Source organism: Marmota marmota, unplaced genomic scaffold (assembly GCF_001458135.2).
Source record: "Marmota marmota marmota unplaced genomic scaffold, marMar, whole genome shotgun sequence".
Lineage (NCBI taxonomy): Eukaryota > Metazoa > Chordata > Mammalia > Rodentia > Sciuridae > Marmota > Marmota marmota.
Window position 1 is genome coordinate 30,987,977 of NW_026000057.1, and position 13,465 is coordinate 31,001,441.

Here is a 13,465-nt window from a genome sequence, read left to right on the forward strand (position 1 = left end):
CGGGTGGCGGCTCCGCTCCGCCCCCTCTCCAATTGGGGTCACGCGGTCACCACGCTGGCGAGCCGCTGGGCCTGCTCCGGGAGCTGGCAGCGGCCCGGCTCCTCCCCTCTGGCTCGACGACAAATTGAGGAGACTCAGGTGTCTGTGCCTCACCCCCCCTACCAGGAGACCAACTGTTTCTGTCGCCGCTGGTATTGATGAAGTTCTCTCCTCCGCCACTTTCTGATGACATCAGATCTCTGCCATGTTGGTATCCTATGCGAATGGCAGCATTTCATTCCCCTTGCCAGGCAACCAAAGCAACGGGTGAGTCCTGACCGGCCCTCAGCAGGACCCGGACCGAGAAGCAGTTTCCGTGGGCTCCTAGCCCTGGGCCAGGGCAGTTCCGGGAGCCGGAACTCGACCGCTCCGTGCTCGGTGTAAGCTCCGATAAGAGTAGGCTCCAAGAAGCAGTCCCCGCGGGCTCAGTTCCGGGAGCTGGAATTCGGCTGCTTTGTGCTTGGTGTATGCTCTGATAGGAGCAGGGTCCAAGAAGCAGCCTCCGCAGGCTCCCCAGCCCTGGGCCAGGGCGGTTCCGGGAGCCGGAACTCGGCCGCCCTGCGCTCGGTGTTCGCTCCGATAAGATCAGGTTCTAAGAAGCACCCAGGCACTGAACCCTAGCAATCTGTCTGCAAGCCGCAGGCGAATGGCAGCCTGAAATTACCTGTTCTATGGCTGAATGAGTAATCTTACATTTTCAAGATTATATATTTTGTCTTCATTGCCTGAGGTTCTCTCTTCCATATGATCTAGTCTATTGGTAATGCTTTCTATTGAATTTTTAATTTGGTTTATTTTTTCCTTCATTTCAAGGATTTCTGCTATACCATCCTTTACTCTGCAGATAAGTTTTAACTACATATATTTTAAATACCTTCTCTGACATTTCTTCTACTCTGATGTCGATGGATGCTGTTATTGGAGTAACTAGGTTTATTTGGGAGCTATTTGTTCCTTTGCATTTTCATGTTGTTTGTGTGTCTACCCATCTAATGGTATGGGTATGAGGCAGGAGAGTTTCCTACTGTGTGGACTTATAGTCCCTGAAGGTTTCCAGTATCTCAGTGTTTAGGAGGAGACAAATAATAACAACAACCAATGCAAACAATATACAACATTAATCCAAATAATTCCTAACATGACATCTACAATGTTAATTATCACAATGAACAAATGGTATGCTCAGTTATTGCCTACAATAAAAACAGCAAGTTTGCAAAAGGGTTTACAATTTCAAACAGTGGACAGGGAGAGAACAGAAGTGATATAAGATATGATGATTGGGAGGGAGGATGAGAGAAGATACAAATAAAAAATTAAAAGAAGAATAAAAGAGAGAACAAAAAACATTGGCTGTTAGCAGGAGAAAAGAGAATCAAGGGAAACAAGTAGGAGAAACATGTATATACACACATATATACATAAACACACACACATATATATAAAGTCAAAACTTAAAAAAAATTAAAAATAAAAATACAAAACTAAAATATATTAATTGAATATCTTAAGTTCTCAATTAAAAAAAGTAATCCATGAAAAACAACTGGCTTAAAAACTGCTATAAATGAGGAAAAAAACAAATATGAAAGTGTATAAATGTCCATGTGCCATCAACCTCATAATAAAACAGAGAAAAAGAATTTTTAAAAAGGAAGGAAAAACAACCTCAATGAAAAATTAAAGAATTCTTTCTGCTAGAGTTCAAAAGATTCTCAGCGTCTCTTCTCAGAGTTGTAGGAGGAGTGTCTGGAGTATGATGCTGCACCCTCCGGGTTGCTGGAGTGAGAGGTAATCCCATCAGCAGAATTCCTGGAGGCAGGGTGTAGGCTTAGGTGGGCTCCAGGCTCTTTGTTGAATGCCAATTATTTGGAGATTCTAAATAAGCACATCTCTAGCACCCAGTAGTTACTGATCCAGGCTACAAGACTGAACCCCTGGGATCTCCCCTGGGTTCCACTCATATGGTGGGGGAGCCATACTTAGTTCCCTGTGTCACCTGTGGACCCCACATATCCAGGTCTCAGTTTCAGTCTCCAGTCTCTCCTGCCCCGGGGCCTTATGAGCTCCCAGCCAGATGCATCTCTCCCAGAAGGTCCTGCAAGCAGTCAAATTGGAAGAAAAGGGGTAGAGCCAGGTGGGTTTCTGCCACCAGTTGTCTCCTGTGAAAACATCTATCCATGCTTGATTTTCTCCTGGTCACTTAAGCATGCTCTGCGTCCTGTGGCCTGTGTTTACTAGGCCTGTATTTCAGGCCAAACTGGAGTTTGCAAGGATTGGTTCCCTCAGCTGCCAGCCCCTGTGGCTGCAAAATGGTTCGTTCCTGTCCTCCTCAGGTCTCCTGGAGAGATGGTGGTTTCTTTCCCTACACACAGATATCATGCAGTTCATCTTTCAGGTTTGGGGCATAGTCTCTAAATGCCCAGACACACCTTGGGTCTCCCGAAAATGTGGGTTCCTTAAACTACCTTATTCCTCCACTCTGTGCACGGAGGGACCACTCTGGCTGGTGCTCCCACCCCGGCCTCAGCTGTGCTGCTGGGATTTTTTGTTTATTTTATTATATCCAACCTCCTGTGTCCCCCATCTGCTTTGAAATGATCAGTTTTAAATTCCAGTGAAATATCCCTATGCTTTTTTGTTGTTGTTCACCCACCTTGCGGAGAAGCTGCCTGTCTGCTTTCTTGGTTTTAGGCCATGTAACTTCCAGTAATGCAACCTTCTGTATTCTGCCATCTTGATTCCTCTCCCATACGGAATATTCTTGGAGGCCATTGCATCTACCATCACCCTTGACCTGCTTTATTTCTCACCGTATCTGAAATGTTACTGCATTAATTCTCACTTTTAAGAATATTCAAATCAGGGGTCCTTAACTGGTTTTCTTCAGCCTCCCCTGGCCCTGCATGCCTACAAAGGCACATCACACCCAGATGTCCATGGCTTAAGACTGGTTTGGGCCCTGTAACCTTACATTTTAATCCTTTCCTACTACCATAACAGAGTATCAGAATCTCACAAATGGTCTAACTTATACAGAAGGAAGACATATATATAAGACATATGTATATATGTCTTACAGGGAGTCTGAGGAACTCATTCGATAAGAGTTGAATTACACAACAAGAAAGCATGTGAGGAGGGTGTGGAGTGAGTAAGAGAGCATGTTTGAGAAGTTTCTCTTCTAACAAGGCCACTTCCATTGTAATTAACACACTCTGTGCCAGTGGCATTATTCCATCCATGAAGGTGAATCCCTTATAACATAATTATTTAGAAAGGCCCCATCTCTCAATATTGTCACAATGCCATTAAAATTTGGCATGAGTTTTGGGGGAAACATTCAAGCTCTAGCACTTTATGATAACTTCCCTTTATAATGTTAAGCATGCTTCTCTTTATATGACAGCTATTATAGTTCTAATGTCCATGGAAGAGGAGAACTCACAAAAATAAATATGTCCCATAAACTCAGAAATATCTCCTGTTTATAGATTAGTAACCAGAATTGCATATAAAAACACTTGAAAAAAATCAGTTAGATGGATAGATGGATGAATGGATAGATATGTAGAAAGGTAGATAGATAATAGAATGTAAACACTCATCAACTTACTGACAGGCTTGATATATAAGCTCTTAGACTCCTTTACAAATTCCATTCATGCATGATTTAACTAGAATGTAACCACTCACAGATTAGGATGCAGAGATGATGCAAAACAGAGTTCCTCATACGATGGTCCGAGGACCAGCATTCTCATCATCATCTGATATCTTGTTGAAAATACCAATGGTTAGGCCCCATCACAGACATACTGAATCAGAAACTCTAACAATGTGGCCCAGAATTTTGTTTAAGAAAGACCTACTGATTATTGTGACACACACTGAAATTGGGGTACCACTGAAAGTACGCTTTTCCTTCATGACAGTTGAATCCCGTTAGTACTAGAAGGTACACATGACTTCCTACCATTACATCCTCTGCTTTTCCATCATTTTACTTTTACAAAAGTGAAGGATAACCTTTGGCCCTCTTGCACCCTTAAAAGCAAGATGGATCATCAACAGCTCTATAGGAGCCATGTGTGAAAATTTAGCCAGGTTTCTTGCTCTTGCCATACCTGCATAATCCTGCACAATCTGATCTGGAGATATGGTCTCAGTCTGTGCTGGCAGTATTTCTGTCAGTACGCAAAGGATATAGGCTTCATTAAATTAGCTAAATGGACTTCCTTGAATGGATTGCCCAGGACAGCCACTTAATGAAAGCTAGCAACTGCTAGCTCTTGGTACATAAAATAAAATTCTAAAAAAACTTAAAAAAAAAGTGAAGGACAGAAGAAGCAAACCAATATTATACTCTTTAAAGATGAAATATTCTAACCTATGTAAGAGTAACTAGAAGTTCCTGGTATATGATATACACATTAATTCAAGGATCTTTTAAGTACCTACTGTGCGCTCAACACTGGCAGACATGGTGAACAAGATAACTATTTTCTTGGACCTCATTTATCAGAGGAGTCAGTGTTTAGTCCATTAACACATTTTTCCCCCATGATATGTGAGGTCATATTTTCCATGATAACACAAATTTGAGGCCAATGAAGGGAGGGATTAATTACATTTTGGAAGGACAGAGAGTCAGGAAAGTATCCTTAGAGATTCTAAACTCTGCTGTATCAGAGTGTAAAGAGGCTGGGCTTGTGGTGATGGTAAGAAAAGGTCCTTATATGTGCATGTATGAGAGAACATAATTTCCTGTATAATTAGATGAAATAGAAGAAGAGAAAAGTCAAAGAGGAAGCCATAGTAGTTAAAAATAACAACATTTGAGGAAGAGGCAAAAGAAGGAAAGAAATCTTCATTGGCCTTTTTTATTTCTGGTGTCTAAGCAATGTCAGTTTCCCTGTTTTTCTTTAACATTTTTATCCTGCTGAAATCTGGTAGAAACAGTTGTCAAGACAGGAAAGTTTGTAAATGGGAAGAAAACACAGAAAGGCTGTATCTCAATGCAGGGCCCAAGCCAGAAGACAAGGAACCTAGGGAATATTTATTTTTTTCTCTCATTCTCTCATTCTCCATCTGGTTGTCTGAATGACTGACAAACCACCAGCATAATAAGAAAGAATGACAGGATGAGAGGGGACGAGGGGAAGAAAGAAAACAAAATGGAAGAAAAGAGAGAAAAGAGAATCAGAGGGGTCCCTTGGGGGCTTACCATATTTAGGGGCAGGCAGTCTGAAGCAGATTTTTAGACACATTGAAGTAAATCAGCCTTGGAGTCTTTGGCTTTTTTTGTGGCACATTATTTATGACTGAGTTCTTTGTGTGTAGTTATTTTTAATGACTTTGTTCCCAAACTAAGCCCTTGGTACCATTGTGTGAGCATAGCCCCTGTGAAAATTGAAAATTGACCACTTTGTTCTGTTTATAAAGGTATACAGATTTACAGATGCTCAAAATAAAACCCACAGAGTCCATAAAGTAGACATTCTTGGTCTTATGTCTTACCTTATTCCACATTTAAAATGTTTTCCTAGCCACAGTCATAATCATGGTTTACTGCATTGCCCAAAGATAGAGGCTCCAGAACATTCCCTTCTATAACCCAATGAAAGGTAATAGCTTGAACCTTCCCTTCCTCCTACTCTCAGCTCTCCCTGTAGGACAGGAGACATGATTAGACTTTATGTAAATATTATGGAAGTGCCTTATGTCTCAGTAGCTTGGGATTTGACATTTTCCACTTTTAGAAGATGTTTATCACTTTCCCTTGCTTTTTCCAAACATGAAAGAAATCCCAGAGAATAAAGAAAAAGTTTCAACACCATAATGTGTATTTCCAATGTAATTCAATTGGGTACACATAGTCACACTCAGGGAAAACCAGGATGTCAGCTTTTAATTTGCTACAAAACAAACATTGTCTCCAGTTATTTTCCAAGGATTAGGGTGGTAACTTCAGTAATTGAAGAGGGGAATAAACAAAGTTAGCATAAAATTATAGTCTGACACAACCTTAAATTTTGCATTTTAAGGTCTGGGTGAGCTCATCTGTCATGAGGCTCAAAATAAACAAGAGTCCAAGATGGAAACAATAGTGTAGTTAAAATCATTCCCATAAATGAGTCAAGCACCCAGAATGCCTTCTGCTGAGGGCAAAGCAATATTTTCAGGGGTGAATCAGATGAGTGTCACTTTTAGATGTTAAGATAATTAAACAACCTCGCAAACACACAAACTTTCATTTTGCTTGTGAAATGTTGCAAAATAATTATGGTAAAATATGAGGCTGAATGTCCATGCTCTGAGTTATAAGACTTTGTAATACCAGAGGCTTTTTGTTACCAGTGGCTTGAAGGTTTTAAAAAAATCGCATCCCTTGAGAAGTAGAGAGAAGAAGTGAAATTAAGGGTTGTTTCTCTGGATGATGTTGGCCCAGGACCACAGATCAAGTATGAAGGACTTCGGCAGGTTGTGTCCTTCCCTATCTCAATAAATGCAAAGTCTATTTTTCCTATTACTCAGACCAAAACCGTGCAGCTATCTTCCACTCCTCTGTCTCTCTCCCAATTTATATCTAATCAAGCTGCAATTTCCAGCAACATTGTCACCACCCTGGGCCAAGTGACAGTCATTGTCTTGACAGTTTTGTTATTAGCATAGCTTTTTAATTGATCTCCCTTGATCTCACCCTTGACCCTTTGTGGTCAGTTGTGGACTTAAGAGCTGGAGCCAGATCATATCAACAAATACCACCTCCCGCAGAGCATAGTCCAGATTCTTTACCTGATCAGGCCTTCTCTATCTCTCTGGTGTCTTTCTTGACCATCACACTTGTTTCCAACAACATAAACCTCTTTGTTGTTTCTCAAACCTGCTAGACGCACTCTGGCCCTCAGGGCATTTATTTGTGATTCTTTCTGCCTAAAATTCTCTTCCCTTAGATATTTGAAAAGTATTCTTCCCCACCTATCCAAGCCTTTGGTCAAAAATTTCACTTTTATAGTAAAGCATTTCATGATCACTGTATTTAAAAGTGCAGTTTCTTCATTCACTCTCCAGATTCTCTGACCCCTCCCATTCTTTAACTATAGCAGTAACTATCTCTTATGAACTATATATTTTATATATTTTATTGTCTGATTTCTTCTACCAGGGATTTTGTTTGTTTTATGACTTTTCCAAGAGTGACTAGAGTAGTGGCACAACGTAGGTAGGTCATCAAAAATATTCACAAAATGATACAAAGACTCAAATAATGCTACTTGTACTATTTGTAAGACCAGTCTTGTTCTTGTTCACTATGGATATTCACCAAAAAAAAAGGAGAGGAGTCCAGGCTTGCACATTTGGGACAATAAAGACTGAGAATAAAAGGAGCAAGAGATAATTCTGAGGAAAATAGCCCTGCAAAGAAGGTTAATGTCCCCACAGCATTGGTCTCCTGGCACCAAGGACCAGTTAAATAACCAGTTGCATCTGGCATCTGGGTCCAAGAGAAGTCATTCTGTAATACTGTGGAACTGACTACTGAGGAAGGAGGAAACTATTTTGAAGATTCATTTAACCATGAGCATTTTCTTCAGTTTATGAAAGTTTCCATAACACTATCGATATTGTCAAATCACAATGATATTCCACATAATGAAAAAACACATCTGGCATTGAAAAAATACTGTGCCAATGACAGGATTTTCATTCATACTCTAATTTTTGGTTTAAAATATTAGACTTACTGACCTGCAGACTTACTCTATACAGCTCACTCTGATTCTTCTTTGGCTTTGGATTAGTGAGGCCATTTTTAATTTCTCCAACCTGCTTTAGGGTTAGAATTCATGTAGAACAATGAAAGAAATCAATTTGCAGAGAAAGCACATAAAATTTCCCTTCTTCCCAGTTTGAACTAAGGAAACTTACTGCCCTGAAGTCCTTCAACTGGGGTATATGTTATATAAAAACTGATCCCACTGGATTTATAACAGTGCACATTGGAGTCCACCATTTATTCTCAACTTCCATGGACATATATCCTGTCCCCAGGGTTGGTCCCCTGGAGAGGTGGGAGGAATTTTAAGTGAGAAGTAATTAAGAAAACTTCTAGGTAATAAATAGCTTCAGCAGACAATAACATGAGGGAATCTACTCAAGACCCTCTCAAAGGCTGACATGAGTCATTTCACATTCAAAGGTATTGCAATAACTTCTGATGCAGAGAGGATTTGTTTTCCTCTTTCACAACATCAGGCTGGGCCTTATGGCTCACTAGAGAAGCTGAATCACAGAAATGACAGCATCTCATGGTCAGCGTCCTGAAGAGGCATATACAATTACCCACAGAGTTATTTTGAATAAGAAAATATCCTATCTCACAAAAACATGCAGCGGGAAGAAGAATATACCTTAGAAAGCCCAAACATTCCAGTTAGGAGCACTTTAGAAACCCAGACTGCATTCTTGAGGTGCCAAAACTTCCTGAGGGTTGAAAGCCTCCATAAGATAATCCCTTTTTTTGCTCTTCTAGAGAAATTTGATGTCCTAAAGTGATAGTTTTAGTCTTGATTGTTTCTGTTAAAAATGAATCAAAAAGAATCAAAGTCTTGAGGCTTTTTTAAAAGTAGTAACATTCCTTACAACCCAGACCACGTTTACTGCAAAAATCAAATTTATGTTATAAGAACTGAGTACTAATTCCTTTATGCTGTTGTTTCTCTTAACAAGAATTGTTTTTGGTTTTGGCTGTAACATGAGCATTGTTCCACTCACATTTTTTCTCAGTTGCTTAAGTTGCCCAGTGCATATGATAGCCTACTTTTTCAGTTAAACTTGCTGCTGCTTTTCATTTTCTCTTCTCTGAGCTTTGTCATTATCTTTGGGTGCCATGTGATGGAGTTCAGAGGAGAATTTAAAAAATAAAATTCAGTTAAATACACTTAGAGAGCTTTGCAAGTCTGAATAAATATGCATGAATACTCTAACACCATCTATACAAAAAGGGTTAAATACTCCCAAACAGAACTTCAAGGTCAGTGTTTTGCTTTCATCTGTTTCCAATACTTTGCATAGCTGGCAGCCCTCCATCTTTGGGGAGTAGAGGGACAACACAGTGCACAAGATTCACAGTCTCAGCCAGAATTTCCATAATCACATCAACAGATGGAATAATAATCATCTCTGAAGTTACTGCATAATCTTTCTGATCCAAGGAAACTTCCTCCTGATTCATTTCAAAATCATTTCTGCTAGCTATTTAGATAAGATATTCTTATTGTCTGAAAATGTTACAAGCTAAGATGATTCTAAAACAACTTAATAGTAATGAGCTGGGGTTGTGGCTCAGTGGTAGAGCAGTTTCCTAGCATGTGAGAGACACTGCATTCAATTCTCAGCACTGCATATAAGTAAATGAATAAAATAAATGTCCATTAACAACTAAACACACACACACACACACACACACACATATATACATATATATATATAATTTTAAAAATAACTGAATAGTATAAGTCCTGCATCTGAATATAGTGCTGTGGAGAAAACCAGGGCCAGAACTTTCTGAATGCTACATGGGACCTGACCTGTCCTTGGCCATGAGAACAGCTGTGATTTAATCATGGCTGTGTGAAGGTGTCTCTCTGAGATACTTCTGGCTAGTTCTCTGTGTTCTTGATTATTCCATGGGAATGCCAATTATTCAGGTTATATCAAGATCGCTCTAGATCTAATATAATTAAGGCCATCCTTTCTAAAATTGGGTATTTTAGGTACCTAACATTTATTTTTAGACATCAGCTTCTAATTTGCCCAAGAAGCCCTATGTGAACAGTATGACACATTTAACTTACCCATGAAAACCATCAAACAGCATCTCTATTGTGTAGATTTTAAAATATTGAATTACACACCATTTAAGAATATCTAGAAATAGACATTGATATTTGAAAAATAATTTTTATAATTATTCATTTATGAGAATCTTTTACCAATGTAATGTCTAGGTCACATGCATAGACAATCTGAATAACTACAAAAATGGAATATAAATATGAATCTCTCCAATTTTAAAAATTTGTGAAAGATATCACAATTACTATACATGTCTCTATAGCATAATCTAAAGAACTAGTGAAAACTGTAGCTACAGAATGCAGTACTTAGGCAGAAAAACAAGATTTAAAAATACATTGCTATATTAGCTACTCAAATGCCAATTTGGTTATTCTTCCACACCAATTTGGTTATTTTTGTTTGACTTTTTTTTTATCCCATGCTTATTTCTTGAGATTGTCTATATATTTTGTTTCATTTCAGAAACTAAGGAGAATATAAAGAATATTTCTTTCTCTAGGTGTATCCTATCCCATGGAGTAAACATTTTTTGTGTGTGTAAAAACGTGGGTTCAGTGACACATAAATTTCAGTTTTAGAATAAATTTCCATTTAAGCTCATTGAAATCTGTATTTCAATAGCAACCTGTCTTCAAAGCTTTGATCCAACATTCACAATTACATTTGTCAAAACTGTTTTGTGTGTGTGTATGTGTGTGTTTGTGTGTGTGTGTGTGTGTGTGTGTAGGGCATACTTTTACTAAAAGCATGTTCATTGTTTATCTGCCATTTAAATTTAACTGGGCTTCCTGTATTTTAATTTGCTAATTCTGGCAACACTGTGTGTGGGGGTCAGGATATGTTTTTGTTCTTTCATTGTTTTGATCTTTGCATTTCACTTCTCTTAATTCTAAGCAGTAACCAAGCCCTAAGCATTTCCTCATCTCAAGGATTTTCATAGGGCATAAAGTCCAAGCTTGAAATTTAGTAAAAAGACTTTACTCTTTGTTTAAAGGGAAGAAGAGAGCAAGAAAAGACTGAAGAATTACTTGAGGCAGAGATTTTCCTTGGAGAGAGGTCAGAGATTAGCATTTTTTTTTTTTTTCAGAGATCAGGACATTGTTTTGAATCAGTAGAGCAGAGCAATGACAAAGCTTTGAAGAGAGTGATTTGGAGGAATGGTGTGCCTAAGGAGATAGTACCCATGACCCAGAGATTCAGCCTCACCATCAATTGACATGCTTGAGTGGTGGCACAGAAATAGTGAAACAGACCTGAAGCTACCATGAGCATCCCAAGAAAGGAGGCTTCAGTGGAAACCAGTGTTGGTGACCTTTCCTTGATGCTGCTTTATCATTGGATCAGTCAAGGTTCTCCACAGGAACAAAACCAATAGGATTTATACAGAGGTATATGAGAGGGAGAGAGGGAGTTAATGCACGTGATTGCAGCAGGCAAAAAAGTCCATGACAGATCATCTGCAATGTGACCCTGGGACTCTGGTGGTACGGCCAGTCCAAACCCGAAGTTCTCAGAACAAGGAAAGCTGGTGGTGGAACTTTTGTTTAAGGCACAAATCCCAGGAAACTGGAGTGGAAGTGGAGATGCTGGTAAAGTTCTAGAGTCCACGGACAAGAGAACCTGAACTTTTCTTGTGGGGGCGAGGAGGGCAGGTGGTACTGGGGGTGGATCCCAAGGCACTTTGCCAATGAGCTATATCCCCAGCCCTTATTATTTCTTTTATTTTAAGTCAGGGTCTTATGAAGTTGTAGAGATTGGTTTTGAACTTGTGATCCTCCTACCTCAAACTCCAGAGCTGCTGGGATTCTAGGTGTGCACTACCACACACCCAGCAAAGGTGAATTTTTTACATCCAAGGCAGGAGATAAACTGCTCTGGGGATGGAAGACACCAGCTCAACTTCTGTCTTCATTTTTCTTTCTTTTTTTTAAAATCTTTATTTTATTTATTTATTTATGTGGTGCTGATGATCGAATCCAGTGCCTCATGCATGTGAGGCAAGCGCTCAACCACTGAGCTACAACCCCAGCCCCTTCATTATCTTTTTATCCCTGGCAAATTGGGTGGTATTTGCTCACGTAAAGGGCAGATCTTCCCACCTATTTTACTCATACTTACATATCAAACTCCTCTGGAAACACCCTTAGAGACATACCCCCAAAACAATGTTTTCCAGGTTTCTAAATATTCTTTAATCCAGTCAAGTTGACACTAAAATTAATCACCAGAGGCATCAAATAATATCACAAAACCTTTGCACCCACAAGTTCCCTAGATTATGGACTAAGGTTGAATTTTCTCTTATGTACGGAACAATGACTTTATAGTCTAAGTTGATATAAAGATACTAATGGAAAATATATCTTTCATACATCTGTGGACTCAAATTCATTTCTTTGTATGACAGGCATGGTGGTTACTGACCCACATACAGTTTTACAGTTTTTGTTTTGTTTTGTTTTGTTTTTTTTTACCAAATATATAATTGCTAGCAGATTGTCTTCTTAAGGGAGCTGAATATTCCAGAAACTGCTATCCCAGTGTCATTATAAGCTATGAGATGGACCAACTCAGAATACTGGAACCTGGATTTTTCAACAATTGGAAACAAAGAAACCATCATGCAAACATGAAACTATCAATCTGCTTTTGGTCTTGGTTGCGAGGATATGCTACCTGTATTTGTGACATCCATCTTGTGTGAGTATGTAGCAGGTAGGGGTAATTGAACCCAGAACACTATACCACTGAGACACATCCCCAGACATTTTTATTTTAATTCGAGACAGGGTTTTGCTAAGTTAACCAACTTGGCCTTGAAATTGCAATCCTCCTGCCTTCGCCTTCTGAGGCACTAGGATTATAGGCATGTGCCAAGGCACCCAGATGGCATCCATCTTTTGATTATGAGGAGACAAATTGGAGAAGACAAAGTTTCAAGAAAAAGAATGAAAAGAATAAAGAAACTTGAAGTTATGTTGATAAAATTGAGTTACTTATTTGTCAATTCTGTAAATACCCTGCTTCAATACATTTTATAAGACACTTTATTAAGACAAATTTTGTTGGTTAGTCCATTGTTTGCATCCTAAAGAATTCAAAATGATACATTGCTGCTATCACAGATTAGGTTTCCAGAAACATGTGGCAACACAGTTTAGATGCAATGTTTATGAAGGACCAACAACGGTACAAAACATGAAGGAAAAAAAACAGATTTGGGTAGTGAAAGAGGCTGAACTTTTAGGGGAGCTCTGAAGCAAGTATTGTTCAGCACAGTCTTGTACCACAGATACTGATGGCCAGAAATTTATACTCCTGCATCACTTAGTGAGTGGATACAGGCTTCCTTGGTAAGGATTTGACCTTAGGCAAAAGACTTCCCTGAAGCTTGAGATAGATGTTATGGGAAAGGTAGCAGAAGTTGAATTCTCACCACATTCTCTGCAGGTCAATCCTTCCTTGAAAGATGATCTGGGTATCTTTGTGTCTATATCAGTTATATGTGCACATGCATACACATGTATGCACATAAATGCGTGCACATATGCATATAACCTAT

At 39.2% G+C, this 13,465-nt stretch overlaps 1 pseudogene; it reads left to right on the forward strand.

The window, feature by feature from the left end:
• Positions 1 to 3,181: 3,181 nt before the first annotated feature.
• On the forward strand, positions 3,182 to 4,308 carry LOC107141154 (annotated as a pseudogene).
• Positions 4,309 to 13,465: the final 9,157 nt, after the last annotated feature.